Source organism: Xiphophorus hellerii, chromosome 13 (assembly GCF_003331165.1).
Source record: "Xiphophorus hellerii strain 12219 chromosome 13, Xiphophorus_hellerii-4.1, whole genome shotgun sequence".
Lineage (NCBI taxonomy): Eukaryota > Metazoa > Chordata > Actinopteri > Cyprinodontiformes > Poeciliidae > Xiphophorus > Xiphophorus hellerii.
The window spans coordinates 21866778-21887434 of NC_045684.1; the positions used below are offsets into that span (position 1 = coordinate 21866778).

At 38.1% G+C, this 20657-nt stretch overlaps 1 protein-coding gene across 1 annotated transcript in view; it reads right to left on the minus strand.

The window, feature by feature from the left end:
• csmd2 (CUB and Sushi multiple domains 2) overlaps window positions 1–20657 on the minus strand; it is a 253349-nt gene that overhangs the window by 197313 nt on the left and 35379 nt on the right. The gene's annotated exons all lie outside the window — the stretch shown is intronic.

Consider the following 20657-nt stretch of genomic DNA (forward strand, 5'->3'; position numbering starts at 1 on the left):
ACCTGCAGTGGAGTCAGTGTGGGAAGAAACACAAACAGAGACAGATACCAAAAAATTTAACATCGAGTACATAGTCATTTTTACCAATGTGTCATATTTAGATGGGATTTTTCAATGATCAACAGTTTTTGAGGTGTTTAAAAACTTTTTAAATTCTCAATTTAACAAAAAAGATTTAATTAAGAAGCTAAACCGACTGATTTGATTGTGCCAATTTTCTAGTTCTATAACACATTTCAGTGCCAATCAAACAAGTAATTAGTATTTTGGTAAACATTACTTTCTTATAATTTTAGGGGTTCTTAAAGTTTGGTAGTAGGAAAAAAGGATATGTAAATTTCTTGTTTGATTAATTGAATTAGTTTCAAATGTAACAAAGTCTGACCATCCTGCACTTTTAAAAATGGAACAAAACAGTTTCAGCACCAACTGGCAGCTAATAAAAACTGTGATCATCACACCTCTGAGTTCCAATAACACATCAAAGATCCAAAAACACCTACATTTAGGGATGGAAAAAGTGCTATTTTTATCTTTGTGATTCACATTGACAAAATGCAGTAGAAATGATCTATTAACTTTTGTGCTATGTTTGATTTGCAAGTTCCAAATGTTCTAAAGAAACATCAAATGAGGATTCTGTTCCGAGTACAGGCCAAAACATCAAATAAAACCATACCACAAGTCAGTAAATATTATTATGCAAACTAGAACTTTGATGTTGAAACCAAGCCACTCAGATGTACGTATATCATACACAGACACTCTAGAATCAGCACACAAGATCAAAGACATTGACAATGTATACATTATTGTAGTCAAATTGAATACACTGGATGTAAAATAAATAAATAAATAAATAATAATAATAATAATAAAAAGTGTGTCATTTTCTTGCTTCTTTGACTGCATGTATTTTAATCAATTGCATGGCCTAGTGAATGGTACTAAGCTGAATGAAGGTGACATCACCATCTCACATTTTCCTTATTACTTTTTTCATATATATGGATAAATTGTTTGATTAAAAAAGGAAAAAAAAATAAACTTTTACATCCTCTTTGTCCCCACATGGTCAGATAATTGCTCAAATATTCCACAAGTCAGTCATGCCATGAGTCACTTATTTTCTAGCTTTCACAAAGGGAGCTATATGAAACAACAACAGTATAACGCGAGACTGAGTAATTGCATTTTTAGGGCTTTGCTGGGTTTTTTGATTCACAGTCGTATTAACTGTCTTGTAATATTGCACATGTGTTTTACATTAAGTGTATCAGTGCTGCAGCATCATGCATTGGGCACTTCCAACATGTTTAGCTTGTGGCAGCCAAACTGAGTAAGCTACAGTTCCAAATGCGTAGAAGGCAATGCCAGATTGTTGTTTGTTTTTTTCCCCCCCACATTGGCATTGCATCACTCTACTCTACTGAAAAGAAGTCATATATAAAATACAGTGATATTGGTTTAAATGAGCACCACAAAATAATCTAATTAAGGCAACACCACGACCTAATAAACTTGTCTGGTCATGTTTCATTCAGCCTGAAATCATTCACTTAACACATAGCTTATTGGACACCTAATGTCAACTTTTTAGACTCGTTCCACTCTATAAAGAACAGAGTGTGAGAAAAGTCTATTTTCCACGAGAAACACTTAAAAACTACTGCAAAATTGTATATATTTTTGTTGAAGTCGAATGTCTCAAAAGCTAAATAAATATTAGCCCTAATCCTTATCAAGAATCCCTCATGATAAACTATTATCCATTTGGGAAAAAATGATTTTATTTAATTTTATTTTGCATGATGGTTACATAAAATGTTTCAAATCAAGGAAAAGGACAACACACAAAGGCATATTTTGTTGAGAAACAGTGGTAAAAGAATTTGGATACCTAAAGGTGTTGCCGCTGGAAATCAGAGCTAATGTGTGACGGCATTAGATTTGTCACTCTGCAGCCTCCAGACACCATCCATCATAAAATCAGTGGGTTTCTAGTATATCTGTACTAAAAGTTTGCACACATTTTAGATATGCTTAAACACATGCATGTTTATGTACCTTTCCTGATGCGTTTCAGTTTTGTCCACCTCACCTAATTTAAGCTGAATTTAGTCATATCTAAATAAAAAAATATATAAAAAGTGATATTGTAGCTCTTTCTCAAGAGAGTTTCCTCCAAACATTTTATCTTAGCCGTTATTGTTTGAGTCAATGAATGATGCCCACTTTAATGCTCTTACTCTTAATCCACAGCCAGTGATCTGATAGCTGGGGAACTAACTTGCATCTATCAAATTTTGTTGTCTCGGTAGGTAATCTTGCAGCTTTTTCTTGGATTTGCATCCCCCTTGTCCAAAACTCTGCTCCCACTTGAACTGAAACAACCTGTATGACTCATCTTTACTGTTCCTACAATTTTAACAAGAAATATTCAGACTCGTTTTAACGTTGCTATCCTACAATCAAAACTTGAAATACATCTTATATTATGGATCTAAACACAATCAACGGAGAATAGAATGAACATGATTCATTCATTCAAAAAAAAAAAAAAACAAGTCCCAAAAATATGCTGTGCATTCGTATTTAGTGCCCCTGAGGGAAAAGTTCCTAGAAACAACTTGGTTTGACCCTGCCACCTCTTTCAAAGGATATTTGATGGCACCAATCTGGGAACATCAAATTGAAGTCTTGCCACAGATCTCCAATTGCATTTAGGCTCGGACTGTGACAGGACCATTCACACCCTTAAATGTGTTGCTCTAAACTGTTCCACTATATCTCTGGCAGTATGTTTAGTGTTTTTCTACTTCTGAAAGCTGTACCTCCACCACAGTCTAAAGCATTCTGCTGCATAAAACCAATTTTCTTTCAGGATTGCCCTGCATTAATATCCATTTTCCCCATCAACTCTGAGCAGCTTCCCTGTGCCTACGTCTTTTTGCCAGTCTTCCATGAAGGTCAGATTGCAGAGAAAACAGCTACTAGTTGTCCTGCCAAGATCCTGGCACCTGAAATGTAGCTCTCAGCATCTCCTGCAGAGAAAAAATTTAATTCTTTGTTGCTTCTGTGATCAAGTTACTTTGCTTGCAAAGTAATTTAAGGGGATGGGCATATGTTGGCAGGCCTGCACTTCAATTTTCTGATAATTTACTGAAAAGGGCTCACATTGTTCAGTGCTAGATTATTATTTTAGAATAACAATCAAGCATGCAGTTTCTACACAAAATTTTCTAAAAACATCCGATTTCGTTTTATAGTACACCTGTATTTTTACAGGTTAAATTACACTGAGGTGGAAAGTAATTTCTAATATAAGTAAGTTCCTAAAACAATTTATTATGCTGGGTTTTTATTTAGGGATACCAAAGGAGGGTGAATACACACACAAACCTTTTAGATTTTTTAGAACAAAATTGACAACCATTAATTTTTCATCCATTTCCCATCATCCTAGTGCTATAAAATACCAAAAAGATTCACTAAAGATGTTCTAAATGTTAAATTCAAATTTAAAAGTTATTATATTTTATCTGTGTACATGAATGCTTACGTTGAGGACTTGTATAATAAATATTCTAAAAATTAGGTTGGGATTGTGCATTAAGTTTCAATTCAAATTAAAGCAGTTTTAGATCTTTTCAGTGACTGAATCAGTTACATATATATATATATATACATATATATATATATAGTCTAAGACTAATCAAATCTGTTATCTTTCATTATAATGTTGCTAATTACGCAAAACCCCAATTAGACCAGTCCATTATTCAAAATCTTATAGCATAGCATCTCATTCATAACCAGTAAAACACTAAGTCATAAAAGCTTTTATATTCTTTAAAAGTGGGCCAATAAAATAAAGTTTGTCAGTTTAATTGTGATTTTGAAAAGGAAAACTTAAAAGAGCCACAAAAGTATCATCGCAAATTTTTTAAAAGGTGCTACGATTAATCAGCATATCTTACATCACGAGGCAAAGTAATTATGTAATTTTGGCAAAGAGCCACTTTGTGTTAGGAACATCATTCCACTGCAGCTTTGCCATTTTTAGCAATCAAAACAATTTACCACCCAGAGAGCGGCAGAGATCTGTCACAAACCCAGACATACACAGGCAAATTGAAACGCAGGTGTCCTCCGCTCATTTATTGCGCATCCCCACGAACTGATCTGCCTGTGCATGTGGATCGCCATGAAGAATCAAAATCCTTGTGTACAAATTCTAACAGAGGACAGTGTTGCTTGCCAAACTCAGCTAATCGTTGAAAAGTCACTTATTCCCCCCCCCCGTTTGCAACATGTGCCCTCTCTCTCTCATTACATGTTTCCATTTTATATAATTTATTACATCCCACTTTTTTATTTCTAAATATTAAAATGGGTACAAGTGTCACAATGCAGGGGGAAAATCCCCACAAACACTGCCTATGGATGATAAACTAAAAAGAAGAGATGCAAATATACGCCTGTGGCAATCCAAGAAAGATTGCCACATGTTAAACGACAGGACACATGTTCATGCAAATAGCCCTTTTACTTGACCACAAATTGAGTTGGAAGGCAGCCATCTTGGTCCAGCAGCAGCAGCAACACTGCGGGAAAGTGGGGGATTAGATAGAGGGTGTAATGCAGAGCCCAAGGAGAAGGGGCGGTCAACAAACTGGGAGGGATTCTCGCAGCGTCCAAATCGCGATCGTCAAGCATGAGCCAGATACGGCCCTGAATCACATGCCAAGCACAGATAAAATTGGAGACACACAGACGCCGGTTTAATGTGTGAAGGCTGGAAAGATGACATTTTGCTATGCAATACGGGCAACGGCAATCTGTGAATTTGTGAAAATGAAGAGGGGGGGGGGGGGGGGGGGGGGGGGGGGGGGAACTGACACGGGAATCTGCTGTTGTCGAGGGAAAGCTGCAAGAAAATGTTGATATTGCAACAGGCATGGTAAAGAATAGATTTTCTGCACAGGTGTCTCAAGTGAGCGCCAGATTTATGAAGAGAAGGGAAAAAACAGAGGCATAGAGAGATTTAAAAAGAACTCTTCTTTCTATTATAAAAGCAAAAAGAACAATTACGTTCTCCAGAGAGAAGGATAAGCGTATGTGTTTATATGTTCAACCACAAAGGAATGTATGCACTATATATATAGGTCTTAGCATTAAGGCATTCCTGCTGTGTGTGGAGAGAGCAGGGGTCCATTAAGAAGAGTTTTCACCTGACTGGCTTCAGAGTCATCTCAATGAAGAACCTCTGCTTCCAATTAGTCCAACCTTACCCCATGGGGACGGGAGGAGGGCATGAACGGACGGGGAAGATTGAGTCAGACAGTAAATGTGTAGCCGTGAGAGAGGAGAGAAAAGGGTGGAGGTGGTGCCAACACCATCGGGTGAATACAGCTTCTCCAGAGTCGTCATGGGATTTTTGTCTCTCTCAGTAAAAAATGCTGTCCTCACCAGGCCTGTCAGTTCATTTTTGACCATGTTTTGGTAGAACTGGAAGTGTGCAATACTTGGCATTATTGATTAAACAATCTTCCAGGAGATATTCATAGATTGTAACTCCTGATTAGGTGGCTTCTGAAGGTATCTTCTCATATTGGATTTAATTAGGGCTACCAGATTCTAAAGACCTGAGTTTGTGTTGGTTTATTACATAAAATACCAATAAAACAAATTTTTTTCAACTTGACAAAATGTTAAAAAGTTGTATGAACACATGTGTTTTAGGAAACGTACAAACCTCACAGAAGAGCGTGACTAAGGTTTATTTACTCTGGAAAACCTCCCATACTTGCTTTAAGGGACTCGCTCAGCCACACAAATGCAGTTTTACTTATTTAAACATTTGTGTATATTTTGTGCTCTCTGCTTGAAAATATATGCAGGCCTACAACAGCATAGACCAAATCAGGCCATTCATCCTTTAATCTTATTCACTCATTGTGTGGGTGTATGAGTATGTGTAGAGTGTATTCTCAGGGCAGAAGGTAAGCACAGTGCTGATGCAGCTGATTTTTTCTCCCCCTAAAGGAAGGAAGAGGGAGGATTAAAAAAAATAGATACAGCAGCAAGATTTTGATGGCTGAGTCGAGGAGAGACATTAGCCAATAAATGATGGGTGGTTAGAGAAAAGGGAGGACAGTGCATGGAGAAGAACGAGGGTATATTTTTTTATTTGTGAGCCTGCGTGCGTGCGTGTGTGTGCGTGGGTGTGCGGGGGTTTGTGGGCGTGTGTGTGTGTGAGAGCTTATGTGTGGCATATCCTTCCCTTCCAGGACCCTGTGCACCTTGTCAGTGGTCAAGGCCAGAGGCTGATGTTCAGCTGTTCTCTGGAGCTCTAACTCTCCTCTGACTGCCTGTCACACAAGCAGCAATGTTGTGAGCTAACCTCATCCTGCCTAGAACGGCGCCTCTGTGACACACGTACACATATAAAGCCCAACAAATTCTTAGTCTCCGCCCTTTCGTGCATGCTTCGAGAGAAATTGCTGTTGTATCCAAATTTTAAAATGGTTGCTGTCAAAATATATGACTACAACTCATCTCTTTCTCCATCTAAAAAAATATATATATATACTGTATATATATACTGTATGTGTATATATATATATATATATATATATATATATATATATATATATATGTATATATATATATATATATATGTAGCCAAGTAGAGGTTAACATGGTGCTTCACTCCCACACACACACACAATTAGATTTCTCCAGTTAGCAAGAAGAGTTTCACACACAATTACAAGTATATATATTTTTTACCCCCATCAGCCCTCTCTTCTTTTCCTGGCCTAAATATAATGCTCCACGTCATTTTGCCCGAGGCAGGATTTGGCCTTGATAGAGTTGCCTTCAGTGCTTTCAGTTTCATTTAAAACTCCTGGTGTTTAAAGCATTAATTATGCTGCTTAATGGCTTTGCAAAGGCAATAAAAAAACTGTTAATGACAATGACAGTGGTCGACGTAGACTTTTTGGCACCTGTTGATTTTAAGCATGTCATTTTAAATGGCTTAAGAAATAAATATAAACGAGCTAGCTCTTTAAAAAGAAAAAAAAGGTCAAATACAAACCCCATCAATACTACAGGGTATATTTTTCAACTGGGGAATTTTTTCTATCGGTTTTTTAAAAATTCAGGTGTTTATATATCCTGTGCCGTGCCAGAAAGTGGAGATAACATCGACTTCAACAAAACCAAAAGAAGACAATCCTAATCACGCAAAACGTTGGTTTACACATTCCTGAACAAAATATTATATAGGAATTGTATGAAAATGACTTTTTACTGATTTCATAATTTCTCTGTCATACATTATTCCTTTCATTACAAAATGCAGCAAAGCACCACATGATGGGCCCTTTGTCGGGTTTTACTGCAGTGCTCTTTCACTTCAGCCCATCCCCAAAACCGCATTTCCCCTGGGCTTTGTGTTCCTTTCATATACTTTCCCTGAAAAGTGAGAGACTGCTGAATATCTATGAGAGCAAAGATCTTTTGCATGCAACATTCGGTATGCTCTGCCCACTCCAAATGGCTTCAAACCAATTTGAAGCTCTTTAGATCTTTTAAAAGGTGTGTTTTTTCCATAATCCACTCTGATCTTCCCAGTTGTCTCTAACAAGCTTTTTTTCTTTAGATCTTGTCCTGGAAGAGTATGAAAACTTCACAGCTATGTCATGATCCACCTAAATGGAATTTTAAAATCTTTGATGGGTTTTTTTTTTTGGAAATATATTTTTGAAGATCACAGAGATGCATCACTTCTTCTGACTTTTAGAGAACCACTTTTTCAAAGACCAGTTCAGGTAACTTAACATAGATTTTTATTTATTTTTTTCTGAGCTCACTAGGTGTTTCCAGTATGTAAGTAGACACGTTTTCAGATGAGCAGGTTGCATCACTTGGGCATTTTGCTTATTCCCCACATCACTTTCTTTCAGCCTGATCCTTCTTAAAGTTTCCCCAACATCCTGCATATACCAGCATGCAACTTGGGCCAGTGATAACTAGCGTTGCAGACCCACCACCACAATCCTTGGCGAGAAAATGTCGACAAACTGTCGGCAAACCAGCTACACTACCGTAGCTCTTGCTTTACACTCGTTATTTCTGCCTCACCCCTTGCTTTAAGGTGCTTCATCTGACCTTCATTCCCAAGATACATTTGACTACACAAGAACACCGTTTTGAAGCATCACAACAACAAAAAAATACAGGATGATGTCTTAAAGTGGACCTGGGGATGTACAGTACAGACCAAAAGTTTGGACACACTTTCTCATTGAATTCAATGAGAAGGTGTGTCCAAACATTTGGTCTGAACTGTACACTGGAATTTTCAGCTACTGATCAACTGGCACCATTTAAGCTTGAACTGTACTGACTAATTCCTACTTGATTCCTTTGATTTAATCCAAGAACCTCACTCCCTTCTTGATAAATACAATTATCTTTCAATAACTGTTCTGGTTGATGACTGACAGTTTCTAAAGAGATAAAGCTCCTTGAACAATGCCAGGATTCCTAATTTGATCTCTCACATATTTCCATCTCAGTTTAGGGTTGATGACCAGGATTCAAAACTGAGACTTGAGCATTTTGATCCAACAATGGAAACTATCTTGAAAGCACATATTCAATGTAACCTGTCTGTATATATGCATATATTTCAGTGCCATCAGTGTCACCTTTCTGAAAAGTTTTCGGTTTGGTAAAGGTGGATCTCGATATTAGCCACAACAGTTTGAAAAACAAAACGGCTTTCCGCCACATCCCTCAGCCCATCTATATTTAACACACCACCGACATATTTTGACTCAGATAGCCCTTTTCCTTTGGTCTGTCTTGTGAAGAAAGTCGAGCCGCAATGAGCGGAGCCACATTCCTACATGACATCACAAGATATCAGCACTGCATGGACAACCTGTGAGGAGAGGAGAGCTTCTCAGATCTCTCCGACGCTAAACGTAGACGGTGAGTGAGTTCAAGCTGAAAGTCAAACCACAGCGAAGTCATTAAGAAACCAGCGCCTCTCAAGAAGGAGGGCGCGGGGAGACACGGAGGAAGATAAGCTGAGAGAGAGAAAAAGAAAAGCCAGAGTGGAAGCCTAGCGTTCGAAGAAGATATGAGAAGAGAAGAAAACACATATTAGCATAGACTGGATGAGATTTTAAACAGATGAGGCACACTCGACAAAATCGGAGCAACTAAATAACAGCATGTTATGATGCTGGAAGTGAAAAACAAACTGCATGTGAGAACGGAAAAATAATGGAATTTGAGCTGCTGAGCACGAAAACAAAACCAATGCACTGATGAAAACTGGAGAGCAATTTATAGTGTCTAAACAATCACGGAATGCCTTGGGTTTTTGGTCTTTAAGACGACAAGAGCAGCAGCTAAGGACCAATTAGTAATCATTTGCTTTGTGGAATGACAAAAGTAATCACCATCCACATTAAAAGATGAGTGTAAATAAGTGGAAGGTTTATGGGATATTGTACCAATGCTGTACTGGAGATAGTCGGGCCGTCATCTTAGAGCGGATCTGCCTCTTAAATCTAATTCCACCCAGGATTTGCAGTAAGTGGAGCATAATGGCTTCCACACATTCTCATAGATGTAGTTCTTCTGCTGTGCCCAACAGTCAGCAAGTTAGCATGACTGGTTTATCTGTGAACCATCTAAAATCCATTAACTGCATATTAGATTGTGCCGATGTTATCTGCATCTCCCCAGTACTTTGAATACCTCTGAAGCAACTCAGTATGCCGAGTACATGTGCAGAACACGCATAGTGTGACTATAAGTTTAGCTTGAATGTCTGATTTTTAAAAAAATACATACAAGTGCTCATATTGAATTTTAGGGTATATTTTCAAACGTAAACCACGCAGGACATAAACTGAAAAAACTACAAGGTCCAAAAATGATTAGAATAGTATAGTGCAGTGCACCCTAAACTTTACTGCATGCAAAATTACATTAAAATGTTATTTACAATTTATGAGAAAAAGTTTCACAAATTAAAATCTGAAACGTGTGGTCTGCTTTTGTATTAATTACACTGGAATCAAAACTGTCCGGAATAATTGTTAACAGTAATTATAGTCGCATATTTTTTTGCTTATTCATCTTCTGAAATTAGCTCACACTCAGTCAAACTGAATCCAGAGGGAGTTTGTGGACAAGTCTTGCCACAAATTCTCAGAGGTATTCCAACTCATGAATAGGCTTCACTGTAAACCATTTTAATGTAGCCATGCTTATTTGTTTAGGCTTTTCATTATACTGCAAGGACATCAACTCTTGCTGAAGAGAAACATCCTGATGGAGTGATGCATGGTAGTACATTACTGCGCACCGGGGATATAGTTCAGGGTCAGGTCCAGCATCAGTTTTGTATGTGAACTAGTTTAGTCTTCGTCTGGTTTACTTTTAACAATGATTGTCTTTGTCACTCTTTTGTTATTGCCAAATTTGTCGAGTGCACAGCTCAAAGTTGTCTAAATGCTCCGTGGTCTTCATGATGGTGTTTGCTCACTAATGCTCGCTAACAAAGAGCAAACTGTGAAGGCAAACAAACTCTTATCCTTCCCAGCGGTATTTATTCTGCAATAACAATATACACAGGTGGACTCTGTTTACACTTTTGAAAGCATCTTGTTATAGATTTTATTTCAGTAAAAAATAACTCAATACTTCTGCGTCTGCAATATACATTGCTCTGTTTTTGTCAATCATATAAGACCTTTATAAAATATTGAAATTTATTGTTGTGCTGAAAAAGAAACATGAAAATGTTGACGTGATATGAATGCAAGGCACAGTGATTTTATTTCTTAAAATAGTGTACCCTTCAGTCCAACTTAAGAAAAGTTCAAAAACCAAACCAGAATTAAATTCTTTGTTTACTTGTCCCCCCTCTGTACAGACATAAGTCAATTATGCCCACAGCAAACAAATCAAAGCTGACAAATGGAACAAGGTGACGTCCGTACTCCCTCCCCTGTGTTTCCACTGCTCTGCACAAATCGCTTTGCAATAATCCTCAGGCAGAAAATAATTAGGGATAAAAAAAATAATTCAATGTTGTGCCTCTCTTGTCCCCAGCAAAGTGACAACTCTAAGCAGTAGCTATGAGATACAGTATGTCATTGTTTACTTCCTTGTGAAAACGCGTGCGCGTGTGTGCGCGTGTGTGTAAGTGAACAGAGCAATTATGACACAGAAGGCTGTGGAAAATGATCAAGGAGAGACTAAGGGCAGACATAAGAGATCACATTGACATCAAACAGGAGGCAAGATGAAAGAAATGCTGCATGACTGACAAATAAGCTAAGGGAGTGGATAGTATTTAATGCATGCTTCGTTTTAGGTAGTTGAAATAAGTAGTAATATTTTCTGTATTTAGATGTGTTTTCTTCTTTTCTTTTTGAATCTACCGAGTAGCCATTTCAAACTGAGCTGAAACAGTTTATGACACCAACAGAACTACACAGAAAAAGCCTCATCACCTTTTGCACACTAAATGTAAGACATACCCCATCTTTTTAACTCCAAATTATCTTGTCTTTTTCTCTCTTTTTGTACATAATCTTTCCTAACTAAAAAAGTCTAATATAGCCGTTATTAGAGCATTTCCATGTAGGATGTAAAAAGCTGCTGGACAAATTCCATTATTTAACCATACAGAACCCCATCACAGGGCAAAGTACTTATACGTTATAAAAAAATTGCACTCTTGCTTTTAAATAAATGTTTTTTTTAGTTCCAGCATATAACTTCTGCCTTCAATACTTTTATGTATTGAAGTTACAACAAAGTGGGGAAAAATGTTTCACATCAAGTTAACATGTCAAGAAGATACACAAGGTGGTTCCAGCAATCTCATACAATTGGTAGAAATGAAGTTTGTGAAAAAGCACTTCACTTTTAATATACAAGATGCTGAATATTTTCAAGGTGGTAGCAAGTTTTTATACTGTGCTTTGATGTAGTCTAAGAGGTGTTAACGTCAGTCTGTTTTATGCATGTGATAAACTGGGGCACACACAAAACAAACATACACATACAAAATGTGTTCAATAAAAATAATGATACACTAAGACATAAAAAAAAAACTGCAGGAGAAACAGACAGTACTGTGACAATGTATTCTCCTTTCTACAGACTGCTACTGTTTTTGCTTGTTTGTCACCCCTTGGTTGTTTTAGAATATTATATACATGCACAAATAGACAAGGATAACCTAATAAACACAAAATGCAGTTTTCCAATGATTATTTCACTTATTAAGGAAAGAATTGTCTAAACGAAGCTGCACCTGTGAGAAAAATTGACTCCCTCACATACATAATAAATGGTTGTGCCACCTAAAAATGGGCATTAATTAATCTTTTACATCGCTGTGAAGGAATTTTGGAACGCTCTTCATTTTGGTTGTTTTGAGTCATTCAGAGGTGAACTTGCTGGCTTGCTTCTAGATCATTGTCTTGCTGCATAACCCGAGTGTGCTAGAGGTTAATGTCACAAACTGATGGCCAGGAATTCTCCTTCAGAAACAGCTAAACAGATCCAGATCATTACACTAACATATATGTCGACATCATGTCCTATTCTGAAAATACAGTGACTTTTATGCCAGATGTGAGCTGCATCATGTACACCTTCCAAAAAGTTCAACTTTGCAGCTCATTTTTGCTGATGCTCTTTTACTTTCAAGCATTTTTTTAAATGCATAACCATAGCAACAGGAGCATGACTGACAGCTCTAAGACCTTCCTCCTGGCTCTGATTGGTTGTTTCTGACAGGGAGCGATGCATTTCTGCAGATGGCAATATGAGCACTCTTGACAAGGTGGAGGAGATCGACATAGTCATGACATAGTAGCAGTATTAACAAATATGTAGAAAAAAATTAATAGAAGTTACCTACTGCAGGATTAATAAAGTGTTTTGGAATTAAATTCAATTTTAATTGAATTTAGTTTCTTAACTTGTCTTCTCTCAGCTCAGTTTATCAAATATTTTATTGCATTGGTAAATAAAGTAGTTACACAAAGCACTGTAAAGAGATAAAATGACTCATCCTGGCAAACATCAAATTTTTTCATGCGTTAGGCCCACAAGGTTGACAAAGTACTAGTGTGCATATGACATGACGGACATATCAGTAAATGGATGAAATAAACAAATCCCAAAATATAGTCTACACTTGGGCGACAGCCGAGTATATGCTCTATGAAATTCTGTCAATTTGCCTCTTCGTGGAGAAAAGACCAAATCCTTTATTCACAAGTTGATGCTTTTGCTTTTGCTCCATCTCTGACTAATCCTCCCTCCTGCCCTCTTCTTTATAGAGCAGCAGCAGGGCAATTTATATTGACGGAGTTAACACTCCCACAAAACATTTTATCTTACACAGAGCCAAAGGCAAATATTGCTATGGGAGTGGATAGCATTTAAAGATCAGAAAAAAGGTCTACATTTAATTTGCAAAATGACTTGTATTAAAATCTTCTATAACACTATCCTTCACAAGTCAGCTTTTTTGTGTGCAGATTCAACTCTATTATTATTATTTCTATTTCCTGTGTTAACCATGTACAGATGTGTGTACGAACACAAACATATCTTTCACTTGTGTTGTAATAAAAGTGATATACACCCACTTTATGTTTAAAGATTAGAGCTGAGATATAATGAACCGATCATTTACCCATCCTGAAGATCAAAAGGTCTGACATTTAATGTATTTTGTTTCATTTAACATTCATCTCAAGGAAGCAGTTTGGACAGAAAAGCTTATTTGAAGCAACAAGGTAAACCATGGCTCACAAATTAATTATTTGATTTGAGTGGAAAACCTAAACGTCTGCAGCATCAGCCAAATATGATGATGCTACATCCTGTCAGTTTCTGATGTTTTGTGGTTGAATAGAAGCAAATATTTGCAGCCAGGTTTCTGAATCTATCAGAAGTCTACTCAGACAAAAGGTGTAATATTCCTTAATAAATCTTCCAAACGCATTAGTCGCAGTGTTAGTTGCTCATGAATGATTTAGTAAATAAGGAATGTGGGTGTCTGCACAAGCCATGATGGATTATTCCAACACAAATTATAAAATGTAAGCGACGGTAGCTTATTATAAATACCTTATGAATTTTTATTCGAATTTACATCATATACACTTGTTTCTCCATTGTTGTGATCCTCTGTGTTTCCCACTGCAAAGGAATGCAACTAATAAAGCCCAAAACAAGATTGCGTGGAAGATCTGATTAGCCAGCAGAGCTAAAAGGGACACAGTGACCGATGGAGCTCCTTACCAATTCCATTGACTTTCTACCCATCACTCTTCTTTTACTCCGGTGGGAAGGATGATCAAAGAGCAGCAGAAGAAAGAAGATGGAGAGGGAAGAGAGAGTAGGAGGAGGAAGGTGTTAGTCTTGCATGCAAATATAAATATGCGTGCGTGTGTATGCGTGTGTGTCTACATGAGTATCCTGAATAACACCCTGGATCTGGAATTAGTAACAGTAGCACACAGATACTCGTGCAGATTTCTGCTTTGGTTGCTCTCTGTCTGCAGGTCTTAATATTAATGCCTGTCTCCTAATTATGTGCCTTTCTGGTTTGAAGTCCTGAACAATGTGTTTTAATTAAGTCTTCAGCATCCCTTCACTGCACTGCATGTATATTCATCTCACTTATTACCATCATTAATGACAGAATCAATGACGGAATGTTTAGGACGGGAACGGCACAGTTAACCTTTGATTTCTCAACAGCTAAATAAGCACAAGTGCAAATGGTCACGTGCAGTAAGTGTTTAATTACAAGCTAGAAAAATCCGTTTGGCACAGGGCAGCTATTGTGCATGTGTGCGCGTGTGTGCTAAATGTAATGTGTTGTATCCATGATCAGATTTGCAAGGTATTTGGGTGAGTAATTAGACCGCCATGATCCGTGTCTCCCAGGGATGAAGAAGAGAAAGCAGAAAAAAAGAAAATGATGAAATCAATGATCAACACACAACTGCAGAAACACAAACATGCATGCCTACACACATCAAAGATAACACAAGCTGGAAAAAAATCACCACAAGATTATCTGAAGATATTGAAACAAACTGTGCAAATCTGTCTCTAAATTTATAAGATTACAGTATTTGTATTCATGTCCTGAAATAAAAACATTTCAGAACCAGCAACCACCACATTAAGCATTTTAAAAGCCATATATTTTCCTTCAGCTGGTCAATCATTCACTGCCTTTTATTCATTTGTCAAATAAGTAATTCCTCAAAGTATAAAACAACATTCATGGTTGTAGTATGGCAAAATTAGAAAAAAAACTTCAAGGTGTCTGAATACAAACTTTGCGAGGCACCATATCAGAAAAACAGCCTCCGGAGACTACCCTTTGTTAAACAGAACTATTGATGCCATAGATGGAATCATTATGTAGCTTAGAATTAAATTGTACAAGTCAGTAGGGTTACTTTATGTTAAAGCTAAAAATCTACATAAAAGAAATTCTTTAAAGAATAATATGCCAGTGGACCTGTACAAAGTGAAACATACAATTATGTTCTTTTGTTTTTTAGAGCTCAGAAAGGATCAAATTTGAACAGTGAGTTCTAAAGGAGGATAATTACACCTGTGTTTTAAATGGTTACATTTTCATCAGTAAAAGCCTTAATGGCTTAAGTGGCTACCCTCCAAAATTTGCTGTAATTGATCTAAGTGAATATGAACCCAAACCGGGGGGGAAGGTTAAAATGGCTCATCATTGACATCATGCACTTCTTGGTTTGATTTTGTCTTTTGACAGAAAAAAAAAGTGCATTCTCAGTTGTGTATTTTTAATAAGTATATTGATTGGCCTTGAAATGGGAGAAAGTCGATAGTGATGAAACACAATGAATAATACAAAGGGTGCTGTGTATAAATTTACAGGCTTCTATTTGATTATTTCTCTAATCTTGAGTTGCTGGGCCTAATAATTCTGCCTTACAGGTGAGTGGACGTTATAAATCTGGGCATCGTTTTACTTTTTCTCCTGTGGGAAGATGATGAAAAACAAACTATCACTCTTCGTCCTGTTTTTAGGAGTCTGTCGTTAAAGCTGGCATTGATAAGTGGCAGTCTTCCCATTAACAGCCCAGACTCAAAGGAGCCATAAATTCAAAATTGTGCACGTCTGTGGGCGTGCGCGTTTGTGTGTGTTCGTGCATTAATGAATGTGCTTGCACATGCTGCGGGATGTGCGAATGCATCTTTCTACACGTCTATCTGGATTGCCTGAATAATCATGAGCACCGCAAACTAATAAAACTACGCAACCTTCAGGTGATACATCTCTGACACTGGGAATCAAGGATCCCACCTCTTGATTCAGATATATTTTCCTTACGCAGTCCTCTCACAGCAGCACAATGAACAGACAATGTGGGGGACGAATATGCAAACACACATTCAATAAATAAGAGTGTTCACATGCTCCTATCATATTCCAGAGTTTACGTATTGAGATTGATGCCAGAGGCCTTCACAGCAGAAGAATTATTGCCACAGGCGAGTCTTCAAAAGGGAGGTGCCACTGCACGTCACCCATTTTCACCCTGACCCGCGAACCATAGCTCTTTACAAGCATGACTCACCGACTAAGTCATTCACACACTCAGCATGAACTACAGATAGACTCTAGCTCTCCAAATGCCAGCAGAGATAAAAGATGAAGCAGTGGATGCTCTGTGCTAACAGTAACTACTATGGAGAACCCCCCCGGGAGATGACTAGCTTTAACTCGGATGTGATAAAATAATACTGTAGCGCTGATCTTAAGCCAAATGTAAGGGCCATAAAATATTAAACAACCACATATTTTTATGCGAGCAGCTGGGGTAAATATAATGTGGGAAAAATGCTGTGCTGAGAGCAGAAAAATGTTGGAGTGTCTAAAAAAAGTAGAGAAGTAACACTTTTCCAGCCCAATGCCATTTATTTAGTCCTTAAAAGCGTGTGTGCAGTTGAGTGTCGTGTTCGTTTTATCTGAATCACAACAAACCTTGGTTTAGCTGAGAATCAACCGGCTTCATGTAATGGGCTGTTAACTGTAACCCTCCCTCCACATCACTTTTAGGCAAGAACGCTCCAAGAAAACACACTGCAATTGTGTCTCTGCACACACATTTACACAAATACACAGAAAACATTGAAATAAATTTGTGCGCTGAAATTCCTTCCCTCGCAGCCCCATAGGCTAGCTGTTGTGTTAGCACCACTCCCACCACTATGCACTAGTGTTCCTTATTTAGGTCCAATCCTGCCTCCAGGCTGAAAATCTGTCCCCCTTCACGCCTCCGCCTCTCCCCAACTAAACCCCACGTGTCTCAGACCACCGGGCTGTAAGCCCCTCTGTTCCGTCACTCCATCAGTGAGAGGAAGGCATGTGGAGAGGGACGACTTTGCACACCCCGGCAGCTTTTCTCCCGCACTGAGATGTACTTAGTGTACCCTGACTGGCAGCTACAAGGTGAAATGTGACACAAAAAGTGAGAAAAAAAAATCTTGCTTTTTTTTGTCATGCTAAAAAACATGTACTCTCTCCCACAGTGGCAGCCAGTGAGCTGGTTAAAGTTATGCTCCTAAAGTCAAGTTGAATTTCGCTTTAGCTGTCACATGTCCTCTTTGACTACTGTCAATTTTACAAGCTCTGTTAAATACTTGGTTAGACATGTTACATGTCATTTTAATAGGGAAAGAAACTACTTGTGATTTTGCATGCCTTTCCATACCCACAATGCATGTGGTCCATGTAACTTTTTCAAGGTCACCCATTATTTTTCTCCATATTTAAAACAATCTTTAGAAAATGGCAGAGTATGCTGGCAATCCAACTCAGTAATATTTCCCCATTGAAAAACTACACTACAATCATAAGGTGAAAAAAATACAGGGTCATGCAACTCGTACAGCTATTGCTCTGTAAGTTATATGATGGCTGAAGGAGGCGAGTTTCCTGATTTTAAAAAGAACCCTTGTTTGCACAATAATCTCCAGATAGTCCAGATTAGTCCCCAGAACAGAAGCAACTTTCTTTATCAGCTTGTTTAGCCTTTTTAAATTCCTGGCTCCAATGCCGCTATCCCAGCAGACGATAGCAGAAGACTGTGCACTCTCCACAGATTTATCTCACTGCAAACAATGGAGGACCAAAACTTCCTCAAGAAGCCTGCTCTGTCCTTTCTTGTAGACAACTTTATTATTGCAACTCCGATCTAGTTTGTTGTCCAGGTAAACACTCAGGTGTTTACCTCCTCCACCACCTCCATTTCTTCCCCCACGACAGAAATGGTGTTTCTGTCATGGGGGAACACATTTCTCTTGAAATCTACAATCATCTCCTTGGATTTGTTCACATTCAAGTTGAGATGGTTGTTTCCACACCATGCCGCAAAGTGGCCCACCTGCTCTCTATCCTCAGCGTCCTGACGGACTAACTCTACAAATGACTGGAGTCTGTTTTTTACTCAAAGTTAGAGGTGCACAAAGTGAAAAGGGATGGTGAGAGAACAGTTCCAAGTGGTGCTCCTGACTACCAGCTCAGGTGTATTACACAACATGGTTGAAATAATAATAAAGCCTAAGGAGGACCTCTAAATTGTTCTGTCACCTTCTTAGACATTTTTTTTTCTTTGAGTTTTATGATTTTATCCCAACTTGGGAAAGGACATGTTTATACAAGTTATTAAAATTTTAAATGTCACTCTTTCCAAAATGAGTGGATCTAAGTGTTCAACCAGAACTGTATGTCTAATGTATACACACTTATTTGATAGGCGGTAGACCTTACATGTTCTTAATAATATAGTACGATAGATAAGCTCATTTAAGAAAACTTTTTCCAGAAAGAGTTTAGAAAGAAATTTTATACAGAGTTCTCCTCCCTAATTCCAGTTGTCACATCAGGCCAAATATTTCTATTTTTATTCTAATCTTTCTTCAAACATTGTCTTTGAGCTTTGCAGACTCCTTTCCTTTTGGCTTTTGTTCTGCTGTGCTTCTGCGCCACCATGAGCAAAGCTGCCTCAAAAGGCCCCAACCTGCCCGCGACGCACCGAATCACCACACCATCTCTGGAGATAAATGCCGCCTTTAATTATCAGCGATCAAAGAGCCGAGCAGCAGCTTGTGCTGGCAATCTAGGATTCCCATCAACAAGTATTTTTGCCCTCGTCTATTCAGAGAAGCTGCCATCGCATTTTCTGTCTTCTTTCCAGACGTCGGTTTTGATCAACAGTGTAATGAAGTGCTGCACCATCAGACTGACTCACATATGCTTATCTAAAGTAGAGACTGTGACTCATAAAGCATCTGCAACCACAAACACACCCCGGGGTGTACACATGTAGAGAAACACATGTTTGGCTAATTTCTTCTAAGCAGTTATTATCCAGATAATATTTTTCGAAGATTTTTTGGGACAGTAAAGAATGCATAAGTTGATTGGATAAACAAATCTACAGGAAAGTGGCTGCTATGAATCAAGTTCCATCATTTCAAGTAGGGTTAAAAAAAAAGGCATACATTTTTGATGATTGCTCAAGATTAAAGAAAAATTTCCAAGCTCTACAACCTACCACATAGCACACATAAAAGGAATAAAAAAAGGCATAAATTGGAAAATACTAAAAGAAGATGAGATACTGAAAAAAAAAACCTGAACGTAAATGAAATGTGAAAAAGAAATTGAAAGAAGAGCAGCAAGAAAGATGGAAGGAAAATTACTTCTGACAACTGGGAGATGAGAGGGAAAAGATGGATGAATTATCAGTTTTACATCTTTGTGTGTGTGTGTGTTTTTGAAGGTCGGTGAGGTTTCAGCTGGGGTGTTTGTTAGTGAAAAGTTCAGTCAGACTGCTGCCACCAAAAGAGAGAGACATCCTAGCAGATTTTCAGACTGTCAAAGCTCAAACAGAGATAAAGTTGGACGTTTTTCTTTTTCACAGAAGGTCTCTTTTAAAAAAGAAACTTGCCAAAGAAAGCTGGTGAAATCTAAACCCAATCTGTGATCCCTTTACTGTGTTTTTACGTCTATCTCCTTTTGGTCTTTTTTTTTCCTCCTTTCTTCTATGAACCCCCTTTTCCTTCGGCTTTCAAGTCCACTCTTCATTTCTTCTTCTCCCTTTTATCCAAAGCGCAGAGCGTTTCGCTAAATCCCACTGGAGCATACTAAACAAGGCCCAGAGGTCCAAACAAGAAAACGGCTGAGGAGGACAAACCAGAAGCAATCCATAATGGATTTTCTTCTCACTTTCATTTCTTTTCTGTGGGGAGGTGCAGTGAAGGCATCACTGGCTTAAAATGAGAGACTCAGGATGTGGAAGGGGATGAGAAGAGGTGACAGGGATGCGAAGCAAGCAGAGACAGGAAAAGGTCAACAGGGAATCGGTGCAATGAATATTGTTCCTTTTTGTCTCAAAAAAGCCTGAGTTTCATGTGACCAAGTCTGTTGAGAGTAAGGCAGATGGTGTTAAAACTTATCACATGTTACAGATAGGTAGCAGTTTCCCTGCAACCCTGGTCGGATAAGTGGGTATAGATAATGGGTG